Raw genomic sequence first — 14,225 nt, forward strand, 5'->3', positions numbered from 1 at the left:
TTTTTTTTTTTTTNTTATAAATAACACTTTAATAGAAAGCAACATCACTACTTTAAGCATTTAAGTTACTATTACCTTTACAGGTATGCCATTGTTAGTTTGTTTTTGTCTTCTTTTTGGTTTGTACAGGAACACGAACTAGTTTTTGAATTCTAGCAGTAATTTTTATGAATGCCTGTTTGTTATTATTAATCTCTATACAGCAGTTTGATAAGTTAAACTTTTTATGTACTTCTCCTTTTTGGGCTAAAAGATTATTTAATGCTAGTTTGTTCCGTAAATGGCATTTTTCGTCTGTGTGGCTTGTACAGCTAGCAAATTTAAAGCTTTTGATGATTTATTGGTTATGATTTTTAGAAGCGCCTGTAGCCTAATGATGCCGTTTATTATATAGACGGGAGTGTGATATTACCACGACCTGTTTTGCGCACAAGTAGCCAGGCCATAATAATTAATTACTTTTGGAGGGGCCAGTCTGTGTCTTCCTAGTTTCCTACTTGTATGTTTATTGTAATTGTGCCAGCTTATAGCATTACTAGTCCAAAGCGGTATTTGAGTAAGCACGGTTTGCTTTTTTTGAGGATTATATGTTTCGCAGTTATGCCATGCGCACGCGGTTAGGACTTTTTTAACGGAGGCGTTACAGCAAATTGGGGCTACAACTATTTTCTTATTTTGAAGAAGTGCTTTTACTACCTATTAGGCATCTAAGTATAAGGACACACTTTCCTGATGAGAAGGGGGCACCTGAGTTACGTTGGAAAGGGTTCCTTTTCCTGTTCTTTCTTGGAGATCAAACCACACCCCAGGTAAAAGTTTGGGATTACAGCACACATAAGGCTGACTATTATCTGGATTACAAACTGAATGGTAGTTTGATTATATATGCAAGTTCCTAGGGAAGCTCCTGTACACTTACAATGTGTTTCGGTATAGTAAAGTTTTAACTTACGTATTCCCTATCCATGTAGTGTGAGTGCACATGGGACACTCATTTAGGATCCCCCCCCCCCGACTAGATTTACCATAAGGGCTAACATAAGCAAAATGTAAGGCAACATTTTATGCCAACACTGGACAAGGAATACTTCTTCCTGGGAGCAAAACTTTGCAGCAATGACAGCATAATAACAGGAAAGTTAATATTACTAAAATAACAACAAGGCTTAAGACTTTGCTTAAGATTTTAGTTTACATTTACTTATCCGGTGGGATTTCCTTGAGCTTTGGCCATGTGTTGACTAGCCAGCTTCCAGTTATGTGACTAGAGCAGGACTCCATGATTTTTCAGCGTTGTCTGCATCTGGGACCGGACTGGGCTGGTCCTGGTCCTTGCTGATGATGCATTTCAATGCTAGTCTGGTGGGGTACTCTGGATCTGGCTGACTGGTTCACTTATGTTGAGCTGCAGGCCTTAACTGGCTGTGATGAATCCAGGGAACAACTTAGCAACTTTAACAGCAGTGTGGGTGGATAAAGTCACAATAAAAGGACCATCCTATGTAGGGCCCAATGTGGTTGGGTTCCACTTTTTAACCCAGACAGAGTATACCCATTTAAATGAATGGATTGGAGTTGTTAAACTTATAGGTACTTTTTTTTTGTATTCAGCTTTGTGCTTGCTTCATGGCTTTACCTAGAGCCTGCATTTATTTTCTTACTGTTTATTTTTCCTATTTTTTTAAAGATTTTGTTTTACCTGGGTTAGAAGGGGGGTGGTCTCCCAAACAAAACTTTATAAGGTGAATATCCGGTCTGTTTGGTTGGGGTGCATCTAACTCAGAGAAGGACATGGGCAAGACTTGATCCCACTGTGAGTTTCCAGACAGAATTTCTTTAGCAATTGTTTTAGTGTTCAGTTTATTTGCTCCACTTTTCCTGAACTCTGGGGACTGTAGGCAGTATGTAATTTCCAATTTATTTTAACAGTTGAGAGAGATTTTGAACAATTTTAGCTACAATGCCTAGAGTTAGAGGCAGCCCAAACCTGGGATAATATCATTTCTTAGGCTCTGGTTACCTTTTCGGCCTTTTTAGTTTCAGTGAGGAATGCTTTAACCCACCCAGAGTAAGTACAGACAGATACCAACATATACTGATAGCCTCCTGCTGGAGGCAATTCAGTAAAATCTACAAGTAAGTTTTCACAAGGTGTTGCCCCTGTTCCTTGAATTCCTGGGGGCCAGGTTGGCCCTTGCCCTGGGTTGTTCTGAGCGCAGGTTAAGCATTGTTTACAGATGGCTCGGGAGATGACACTGAGCCATGGCACATGGAAGTGATGCCCCACTAGTGTTTCTAGCGCTGTTTTCACCATTTGAGTTCCTTGGTGGAACTGTTTTACAAACCTGGGGGCTACTACTCCAGGAATAGCTAATTTTCCATTTGAGAACCTTTACTAGACTTTTTTAGTATAAGCTCCTTTCTCCTGAGCAAACTAGGCCCTCTTATTTGGGGAGTAATTTGGCTTTTCTTTAGGCAAAGGTTCTGGGAGGAGAGGCATGGCACAAGCTGCCTTCCTAGCTGCTGTGCTCCTGTATCTGCTTTCCTGTTTTGTTTTGCTTCTAGGGTCCCACCTTTTGATGGCCTTGGCAGTGTATAGCAGCTATTTTGTTAGGTTCCCATACTACATCTAGAAGTTGTAGGATTTTTTCTGGGTGCGTTACACTTGTTCCTTGGGCAGTTAGGAGTCCTTTGGTATATGCTCCCATGTACACGTAGCATAGCAAAGGCATACTTTGATTTAGTATATATGTTGGTTCTTTTACCTTTTGCTAACAGCAATGCCTGCATTAAAGTTATTAGCTCTGCTCTCTGGGTTGGGGTTCCTGTTGGCAGGCTTTGGGCATTACCACTGAGTTTAGAGTTACAACTGCATATTCTGCCCGTCTGACTCCTTCTGTTACTAAGCTGCTACCAGCTATAAAGTACTTGACATTTGGATTTTGGAGGGGCCGATCTGTAAGGTCCCTTCTACTTGAGAATATTTACTGTCTCTATACAGTTATATACGGGAGCTTCTGGCTCCAGTGGGAGCAGGGTAGCAGGGCTGAGAGTGTTTACAGTTTCTAAGGTTATGTGGGGGTTTTTACCTAAAGTCCCTGGTATTGGGTTACCAGGATTTGACAGCCAATTGTGCCTTCTTTAATCCATTAGTGTTAAAACAGGGTGTGGCACCCATAGAGTTAACTGTTGCCCCAGAGTTAATTTATTAGCCTTCTGTATAAGCATGGCTGTCGCGGCAAGAACCTTGAAACAGGGTGGCCATTTCCGAGCCATGGAGTTTAGTTGCTTTGATAGGTAAGCCATTGGGCAATGCCATGATCCCAAAATTGGGTTAAAACCCCAATAGCCATTCCCTTCCATTTGCAAACATGCAGGAGAAATGTATGTTTAGTTATGTCTGGCAGTCCTAAAGCAGGTGACCCAACTAGAGCCTTTTTGATTGCATTAAATGCTTTTTGTTGCTCAGGCCCCTGGATGAAGGGTACCATGAAAACCATTTTCCGAAGAGGGAGTCTGGTGACTACCCTTTTCAACTGTCCAGAATCAAGGCATCCAGTAGTTAATTTACATAATATTCTTATCACCCGAACTGTGTTAGTATACATGAACATATTTTGTAATTAAAAAAATAACTTTTATTTTAGATTCAGGGGTATATGTGCTAGTGATATGTTTAAAGTGGATTCATCCTGGAACTCCCATCTCACTACTCAGACGGTAAGTTGAGCAGTAGCATTTAAAGAAAGGCACCAAAGGTAAGAGAGAGCTATATTAGCACTCAAAAAATAATAAGCATCTTCACTCCCTTTTGGCAGAAGGAAGTGGAGGCCCACTCATTCATTCCAACCTCCCCTGAATTTAAACATTGCCCAAAGTAGTTATGGTACCAGGTGTCCAGGTTCTTGGTGTTCTGAACAAAGAATTGGACAAAACACACACAGCAAGGAAAGAACGAAGCAACTAAAGCAGAGATTTGTTGAAAATGGAAGCACTCCACAGGGTGGAGCGGACCCCAGCAAGCAGCTCTAGAGTGCTGGTTACAGAATCTTCTGGGGTTTAAATACCCTCTTGAGGTTTCCCATTGGTTACTTAGTGTCCATCCTATACAAATGAAGAGGAGGAAGTGACGTTCTAGTTATTTACTTGGTTGTAGAGAGGTGGGATTTTTCATTTGATTGAGTTTGAGATAGTACTTAGGTTCCCTAGCTCCAGACCCTATTCTCCTGCCTCAGTTAGGTATTGACATCCAGAGGCCTTATGGTCTTTTAACAGGTCCAGGTTAAAACCCTGGAAACCAGGGAAAATGTGGCACATATACACCATGGAATATTATGCAAGCCATAAAAAACAATGAGTTTGTGTCCTTTATAGGGACATGGATGAACCTGGAAACCATCATTCTCAGCAAACTGACACAAGAGCAGAAAATCAAACACTGCATGTTCTCACTCACAGGTGGGTGTTGAACAATGAGAACACGTGGACACAGGGAGGGGAGCACTACACACTGGGGTCTGTTGGGGGAAATAGGGGAGGGACAGCAGGGGGAGGGGAATTGGGGAGAGATAGCATGGGGAGAAGTGCTAGTTGTGGGTGATGGGGAGGAAAGCAGCAGATCACACTGCCACGTGTGTGCCTATGCAACAATCTTGCATGTTCTTCACATGTACCCCAAAACCTAAAATGCAGTAAAATTTAAAAAAAAAAACAAAAACCTGGAAACCAAAATTCCTAACAAGCATTGTGGGGTTGTGGAGATTAAACAAGGGAGTTATTGAAAGGCTCTTGGCCTTGCATGTCTGGGATCAAAAGAGTTGGGTATTATTTGAATCTTGTATATCACTTTGTGTAGCCTCATTTGTAAGCACAAGTCTGACTTCCCATTTAAGCTGTCCTTAACCATCAACTGCAGGCATTTCAAAACAGCCTCTCTTTCCTCTGGGGGCCCTTCTACATGTTGCCAACAAGTTCATCTTCCTATATAACACAGTCCTGAGCATGCTTGCCACCTTTTAAAAAAAAAAAAGATAGCAAGGGCTAGCTATGATCTAGGCTATCTTTTTAAAAAATTGAATAATTCTGTTTCCACATTTAAAACAAAATGTAAACTCTCTATTGCAGCTTCAAAGCCCCTGCATGACTTGGTCCTGGCTGATCTTTTGACTTCGTTTTCTACAGTTTCCCCTCCTGCTCCCTAGGGTCTTGTAACACTCACGTGACTGATCCTCACCTGCCTCCTTGCTCTCCTCTGCTTCAAGGCCGCTGCCTTCCTCTTCCCTTGCAAGGAAAGGGAACACATTATTGCTGTGCCCAGAGTGCTCTTACCCCACATCCGTGCATGACTGGCCCCACTGCACAGTTAGTTCTTGGTTCAACAATTACCTCCCACTAGAGCAGTCCTCTGGGATCCATCACGCTACACTTTCTATTTTTTATTTTTTCACAGCACTTCTATCATCTGAGATGACTTTGTTGATTTGTTTTCTTGCTATTATCTGTCCACCTTCCTCTAGCATGTAAGCTCCCTGGGTTTGCTGTTCACAGTTCAGTGCTGTTATCTCTGCTGCCTAGACAGCAGTTGATGCACACCTGGCTTTCAAAAAGCATTCTGCAAAGAAAAAAATTAAAAAATTAAAAAATTAATTTTTTTTTAAAAAAGCATTCTTCATAGAACCATGTTATGGTCTTTCACATCCTTTCATGGTTCTACATCTTTTTCAGAATCAAGTACACATTCCTCCACCTGCCAGTGAAGAATCTGTATGGTCTTGCCTTAATCCACTTGCTATAAATAAACTATGTTCATGTAGCTTCCTTGTTATTGTAACAATTTACACGTGAAGTTGAAATTAGCCGCATGGGCTTCTGTCTCCTAACCTTTGCCCCTCAGGTGAAGTTTGTGGATCAGTATCATTGGCATCACCTGGGAGTTTGTTATCACTGTAGACCCTGAAGCCTGCAGACCTACTGAATCCCCATTCCTAGTTTAACAAGAGCCTGGGCAAAGTGAACGCACCTTGTACCACACCTCATCATAATTACTAAAGGAGTAATATTGGGCCACACAATCACCTAATGTATTTCAGCTAAACTACTCAACATTCCCATTTGGACATCTCATGGGTATCTCAAGCTGACAGCGTCCAAAACCAAACAAATAATATTCCTCCAAAAAACATGATTGTCTTCCAGTGTTCTCAGAAAATGGGAGCTATTGTGGTAAAATAATTTAGGAGCTATTCAAGGACTCAAACTATTGTTCGCCTTCATTCTTCATTTCCTGCATGAAATGTCCTCAATGTTTGCTGAGCTGAATTTATTTTATTTTTGACTGATACATAATAGATGCACGTATTTTAGGGGTACATGTGAGAATTTAATACATTTATATAATTTGTTTTTGGTTTGTGTGTGTGTGTGTGGTTTTCTTTTTTTAGACGGAGTGTTGCTGTGTCGCCCAGGCTAAGGTGCAGTGGCATGATCTTGGCTCACTGCAACCTCTGCCTCCAGGTTCAAGTAATTCTTCTGCCTCGGTCTCCCCAGTAACTGGGACTACAGATGCATGCCACCACACCTGGCTATTTTTTTTCATTTTTAGTAGATTCAGTGAAAACTGGCAAGGCTCTGAACTAAGGAGGAAAGGTTAAGAAATACGCAGAGTGATGATTTATTTATAGGAAGGAATTTTAAATGACTCTCAGTGTTCTGCTTTGGAGGCTGGGTGCATGGGAGTGACAGTCTCTGAAACAGGGACTGTAGGAAGAGCAGGCTGCACTCAGGAGAGATATCACGATTAAAACAGATTGTGGAGCTAACATGCAACAGTCAGTGTTGACTCAGTATTTACTCACCAGCGATCCTACCACGTTCCCCGAGTCCATTCACTCTTCTACCCTCCTAGGTGGTTATCCGCCCCCCTATTCTTTCTCCTTGAGCCTTCATCACCTTCTGCACAAACTTAGGTCTTAGCTCATGGCCTTATTTTCTATTTCATGGGAAAAGCAGAAGCGGCCAGAAGAGGATGTGCTTTAACTCACATTCCCACACCTATAATCTGCTTTTTCTCTTGATGAAAACTAACCCGCTTTTCTGTTAGTTGTCTGGGTCCCATCTCTTTTCCCTTTCCCAAAGACCTTAGTTCAATAATTCTATTCCCTCTCCACTTCATCATAAAAACATCAGTGTCTATTAGTTTGTTTCTATCATTGTTCAAGCATATTGAATCTCCTATCTTAAAAGCAAATGTAAACCTCCTTTGACTCCACACCATCCTCTAGCTATCACCCCATTCTTCTCTCCTTTACAGCCAAGCTCCTTGATGGAGTTGCCTACACTTCTGCTTCCAACTTCTCTCTTTCCATTCTCTCTTGCAACCTCTTGAAACTGCTTCGTTAAGGTCAGTGACGTCCGCATCACGAAATCCACACCTCTGTTCTCAGCCCACATCGTACTTCCTCTCTCAACAGTGGACACACTTTTCACCTGCTCCTGGCTTCTCTGTCTGCACTTGCCTTTCAGGAACCCACACACTCACAGTTGTCCTCCTTCCCCTTGGGCCACTCCTTAGTATCCTTACTTGCTTTTCCTCCTCTCCCTGACTTCTTCCTATTGGCATGCCCAATTCTCAGTCTTTGGTTTGCTTCTCTGTTCTAAGTGCCTACTGTTGGCAACCTCATCTGGTGTCACTGCTTTTAAAATCAACTAGGTGCTGATGACTTCCAAAGTTCTATATTTAATCCAGACCTGTTTCTTAAACTACATGTTCACATATCCAATGCCCTTCTCAATAGCTACACTTCAATGTCTAAGAACTATGTAAAGCTGAACTTACATCAAATCGAGCTCTGTATTTTCACCTACCATCATGTGCTCCCTCATGGTCTTTTTTACCTTCTTTCTTTCTTTCTTTTTTTTTTTTTTTGGAGATGGAGTCTCACTCTGTCGCCCAGGCTGGAGTGTAGTGGCGTGATCTCTGCCCACTGCAACCTCTGCCTCCCAGGTTCAAGAGATTCTCCCACCTCAGCTTCCTGAGTTGCTGGGACTACAGGCATGTGCCACCACGCCCAGCTATTTTCTTGTATTTTTAGTAAAAATGGGGTTTCACCACATTGGCCAGACTGGTCTCAAACTCCCAACCTCAGGTGATCCGCCCGCCTTGGCCTCCCAAAGTGCTGGGATTACAGGTGTGAGCTACTGTGCCTGACCAGTCTTTCTTATCTCTGAAAATGACAACTCTTCCTTCTGTTTGCTGGGGCCAGAACCTTTGAGCTCAGTCTTGACTTCTTTCTTCCATTCCCCACGTCCAGCAGTAGATAGTGTTAGTTTCACTTCCAATTATGACTCACATTCATTATTTCTCGCTATTCTACCGCCACCACCCTGATCGAAGCCCCTTCTATCTCTCACTTTGATTATTGCAGTGGCCTCTAGGAGCATAACTCAGATCATATGGCTCCTCTCCTTAGAATCTTCAACAGCTCCTGTGTCACTCATGGTAGAGGCCAAACTCCTAACATTGCCCATGCGACCCTACCTGATCTGCCTTCCTGATCTTTTCATCCTCTTTCCCCCTTCATTCTAGCCCCATGATGGTTTCCTCAAGACATCAAACGCCGTCCCATCCCAGGGCATTTGTGCTTGTTATTGTCCCTGCCAAGCCTCATGGCATAATCCCTCCCTTATCTTAAGACTCTGCCTAAATGTTACATTATTAAGGAGGCATTCCTGGGGACCCTGTAACGAACAGAAGGGTCTACTTATGGCCGCCCTATCCTACCTACCCAGCTTTATATTTTTCCACAGCATTTCCTCCATCTAACCTATGAAATGTTCATTTCCTTTATTCATTTTCTGTCTCTTCATTAGATGTAAGTTTCCTGAGGGCATGGATTGGTCTGATTAGTTTATTGCTGCATATTCAGCACACAGAACAGCACCAGGCATATAGTAAGCACTCAATACATATTTGTTGATTGTAGAATGGACGAAAACTGTGCATTGAATGTCTCCTATGTGTCATGAACATATAAATAGAAGTTGAAGCTGTAGGAGATGATGAGACCTTACCCCAGGAATTGACAGATGAGATTGAAATAGAGGGGGAGAAGACAGTTTGGGGAAGGCAAGAAAAAAAAAAAAAAAGGACACTGGAAGGGAGCATGAAAAGGAATTGCTAGAGAGGTATAGGTAGTAAACCAGGAGAAAATGGTCATGGAACACAGGCCAAGGTGGAGTTTGGAAGAAAAGGGATTGCCAAGATGAGTGATACTGCAGAACGGTAAGGTAAGGTAAGAGATGGAAAGCACCCATTGGATCTAGAAAAGCATTTGGAGGACCTTAGTGGCTCCTAGCAACAGTGATAGTATTCCCTCCCCCAGGGAGGCTCCTTACATACTTTTATGGTAGTGCTTAATAATCAGAATGTGAGCTGACTGATCTGTCAGTCACCCAGCAAGTTAGACTGTAAGCTACCCAAGGGCTTTGGGCAAGAGAATGGTATATACTGGACAAATCTACAGGCCAGGCGCCTGCCAGGTAATTTGAGTATACTAATATATTCGATTCTCACAGTAGTCCGGTGAGATAGGTGTAATTTCCCACTTCGCAGATGCAGAAATTAAGATTCCACAAGGCTAAATAATCCAAGATCTAACAACTACTAAGTAGCAATGCTGACCCTAAAACATTGGTCTTCCTGACTCTGCACTTACTAGGGGCGGGGGGATGGTGGTGGGGGGGGTGGTATTTTTTCTTCCTCTCCCTCCCAGGTATCGGAAAGTCTCTTATTGAGGCAGCCACTGCTGGTTTCTTATCCAATAGTTACCCTTTCTGCCTGCTGAGGGCCCTGAATTGTGTTTCTGGATAGGGCATCTTTGTGCTTTGGGAAAGACTGAGCCTTTTCTTTTTCATTATTTTTAGTTTTAGTTTTAAATTTTAAGTTCTGGGATACATGTGCAAAACATGCAGGTTTGTTACATAGGTATACACGTGCCATGGTGGTTTGCTGCGCCTATCAACCCATCATCTAGGTTTCAAGCCCCACATGCATTAGGTATTTGTCCTCAAGGTCTCCCTCCCCTTCCCTCCAACCCCCTGAGAGGCCCCAGTGTGTGATGTTCCCCTCCCTGTGTCCATGTGTTCTCATTGTTCAACTCCCGCTTATGAGTGAGAACATGCGGTGTTTTGGTTTTCTGTTCTTGGGTTAGTTTGCTGAGAATGATGGTTTCCAGTTTCATCCATGTCCCTGCAAAGGACATGAACTAATTCCTTTTTATGGCTGCAGACTGAGCCTTTTCTTAATCCCAGGTGGTAAAATGTGAGGGTCCTAAACCAGTTAGGACCATTTCATTTGCTGTTGTTGATTGGCTTAGGAACAGGCTTGGGATGCAATTCTGCCTGTAAGGCTTGTGGATATGTCTGCTGGGGAGTGAGCCTCGGAGGAAGAGTTTTTCTAGGAAAGGAATCATCTCTCAAAAAGAAGCATAGGGATCCAAAGAGGAGAGGGCCTTCCTTTTGGGTTTTTAAATTTATTTTCATTTAGATGTGGTTGAGAATGCACAGCCTAGAGCTATTGCAGACAGTTTGTAATCATGAGTGGATCAAGAACTTCAGACCAAAGCTGATAGGAAGACTACCATGGAACTGCCGAATTAACCAACACTGGGCCCACACCACCCCCTGGATTCTTGCTTGATGAGGCAGCAAATATCTATTTTTCAACCCAGTATAAGTTATATTTTTACAATATTTGGAGCAAAAATATCCAATCTACATAGTCTCCTAGACCATGTCTGTTTTTACTCACCAGTTTATTCCAGCTCTGAACACAGTGCTTGTTGCTCAAAAAATATGTTTTGATTGGCTTCAGGAAGACTGTTGTTTAAAAAGGTAACAATGAATGAATTTGGTTAATTATCATAAAGTGTAGGAGGCTGAGGACACAATACCGTTTTAACGAATTCTCTCTAAAAGCACAACAGGAAGAGAAAATGTAGCATACCACAAAGAAAAGTTCCTCCCAAAGCTCTGCCGGCATAGTGCCACCGGGGACATTATGTGCTATGACCCTTATGGATCAGATGGCCATTTACTCCCATGTAATTAATTAAAATTGTAATCAGCTTTTGTCCCCGATTACCGAGGCTCAAACTAAAAACAGCCCAGAATGTATTCTCAGTCAGAAGGTGGCTGTGTTGGAGGTTTGTGTTGGCATCTCTGAGCTGTGACCACAGCACACATTTTTGTGGGAAATATCGGATGACACTTTTCCAGCAGCATTCTTCCATTAGGAAGGTGGGGGTGGTGGTGGCAGGGCTCAGTGGACCCAAGGGACCTTTTCTCCTTACTGAAACTTGTTTAGATTCATTCTTCCCCAGTTAATGAGGCCATTTTGTGTCCCTTTCAGAGCTAACGTAACTGGTGAAACCAATGGGTGCAAAATTTAGAAGCATCAAAGTCCCCTTCCCATAGGCTCATTTTGCAAGGCCCTGTGTGGTTTGTGGGAGCAACTTGAGGTCCTGGTTTCTGATAAAAATGATATAATTTTAGAACTTTTCATAAGCCAACTGTGGCCTCGTTGTTAAAGAACAGCAATTAGAGCCTTGAAGTACTGGATGCAATTACCCAAACTGTTTTCCAAATGCCCATATTCAGTCTTGGTTCTGGGGACTATTGTCTTTCTTCCCATGGGCCCCTTCTCACGCTCATTCATTCAGCTAAACCAGTCTAGTTGTGGTCCCCCGATATGCCTCAGCTTCCATATATGCAGGGGTGAGCCGGGAAGAAAATTACAGCCAACGATTTGGAGAAAAATCTTTCTGTGCCTGCCCTGCCCGTGGTGCTGTGCTGAGGGAAGAGACCGTAAGTGATTTCGTACGTGCAGATTGTCATGTTTGACCCTGTGATCCTGGCTGATGGAACCAGGAAATGGCAGTTGTCTTTGAAGACAGCCATCCGCAACTGGCTGGCAGCCAGGGAGATAATACAGTGGGAACCTCCACACGATAAGGGTTGCCCAGTGGTCTGTAGCGAACAATGAACTATATCAGATACTTTCCTTTAGGGAACTTGAAAGTGACACAGAGAAAATGCAAGTGGCAACAGGATCCAGAAACTGAGAGACTCATGGAGTGGAGGCAGCGGGTGGAACAGGAGACAGCAGAAGCCAAGCCAAGTAGGAAAAGAAGGAAATTGAAGGGAGCCAGAAGGGGTCATCTGAGAGATGTCAAGAGTGGCAGCAGAAACAGACAGGGGCCTCCTGTGCCAATGCCTTCTCTTAAGAGATCAAGATCATGGTATCTGTAGACTGAGAACAAAGTGTGAGGCTTGGAACTAAGTCCATTCAAACTCTGCATTTCTTTGTTGTGTCCCTTTCAACAGTAATTTCCATTAGTTCCTCACATCTCTTTCATCATGAATTTCCATTAGAGAGTCTAATTGCATCAGACTCTCTAAAAGACTTTAATAGATCTAATATTTACCAGCTTTGTGATCTTGGGTAAGTCACGTATCCTCCATGAACATCAGTTGTCTCATCTCTATGTGTGATATGCAAAATAATAGCCCTAAACATGTTTGTATTCTAATTCTCAGAAATTGAGGCTATGTTACCTTACATGGCAAAGGGATTTTGCAGATCTGATTAAGTTACGAACCTTGAGATGGGGTCCTATATTAAACATGTGGGCCCAGTCTAATCATATAGGTTCTTAAAATCAGGGAGAATTTTTCCCAGCTGTGGCCAAGGGGAGTTGTGACAAGGGAAGAATGGTCAGAGAGATGCAGCACTGCTGGCTTTGAAGATAGAGGAAGGGGCCATGAACCAAGGAATTCGGATGGCCTCTAGGAGCGGGAAAAGGCAAGGAAGCAGATTCTTCCCAACCCAGAGAGGAGGAACACAGCCCTGCCAACACCCTAGCTTTAGCCCAGTGAAACCTGTGTTAAACTTTTACCCTATAGAACTGTAATATATCAGATTTGTGTTGTTTTAAGCTGTTAAGTTTGCAGTAACTTGTTACAGCAGCAATAGAAAACTAAGACATTCTGATGGCTAACACTGCGTATGTATGAGAAAGTGTCTAAAAAATATATTCTCCAACATAACATTGGTTTTGTCATCTTTTCAAAGTATTTATTTTTTCTGGTTTCAACAATGACTATATGTTATTTGTGTAATACAGAAAATGTGGAAATATTAATGAATAAGTCATATGTGCTAAATTAAGTTAGATGACCTCTAAGGCCCCACGTAACTGTGGCATTATCTGAGCAATCCAGCTGGCAGCCTAATTGCCAATCCATATCCTGTTTCTTCTTAGACGCCATAGACAGGTCTTAACTGCTCCACAAAGGGACCAGAAAGAGCAATTTCACATCACTCCTGGTGTCTTATTTTCCACATCTCAGATACAAATATGTGTTCACCTGTATATAATATCAGTGTGTTTCTACATTTTTATGTGTCCTTTTATTTACTTATTTTTTTACAAATTATAATCAGATGTAATTATGGGGTGCACAGTGATGTTATGCTATATGTCTACAAGATGGAATGATGGAATCAACCTAATTAACATATCATCCCCTTAAATACTTATCATTTATTCCTTCTGTCTAACTCTTAGCTTTCTACCCCTTCACCACCACCTCCCCATTCCCTGACCCGCAGCCTCTGGTAACCATCATTGTATTCTGTTAGTTAAATTATTGTAGATTTCACATATGAGTGAGAGCATGCAGTATTTGTCTTTCTGTGCCTGGCTTATTGCCCTTAGCATAGTGTCTTCTTCCATGGTCATCCCCATTGTTGCAAATTATAGGATTTCTTTCTCTTTAAAGGCTAACTAGTATTCCATTATGTGTGTATACCACATTTTCTTTATCTATTCATGCACTGATGGACACGTAGGAAAATTTCACATTTTAGCTATTATAAAGAGAGTGCAGATATCTCTTCAACACAATTTCAAGCCCTTAGGGCATATACGCCAAAGTGGGACTGCTGGATCTATATGTACTTTTAAAAATATTTTATTCAGCCGGGCGCGGTGGCTCAAGCCTGTAATCCCAGCACTTTGGGAGGCCGAGGCGGGTGGATCACGAGGTCAAGAGATCGAGACCATCCTGGTCAACATGGTGAAACCCCGTCTCTACTAAAAACTACAAAAAATTAGCTGGGCATGGTGGTGCGTGCCTGTAGTCCCAGCTACTCAGGAGGCTGAGGC

This window comes from Cebus imitator, unplaced genomic scaffold (assembly GCF_001604975.1).
Source record: "Cebus imitator isolate Cc_AM_T3 unplaced genomic scaffold, Cebus_imitator-1.0 Scaffold43, whole genome shotgun sequence".
NCBI classification, from domain to species: domain Eukaryota; kingdom Metazoa; phylum Chordata; class Mammalia; order Primates; family Cebidae; genus Cebus; species Cebus imitator.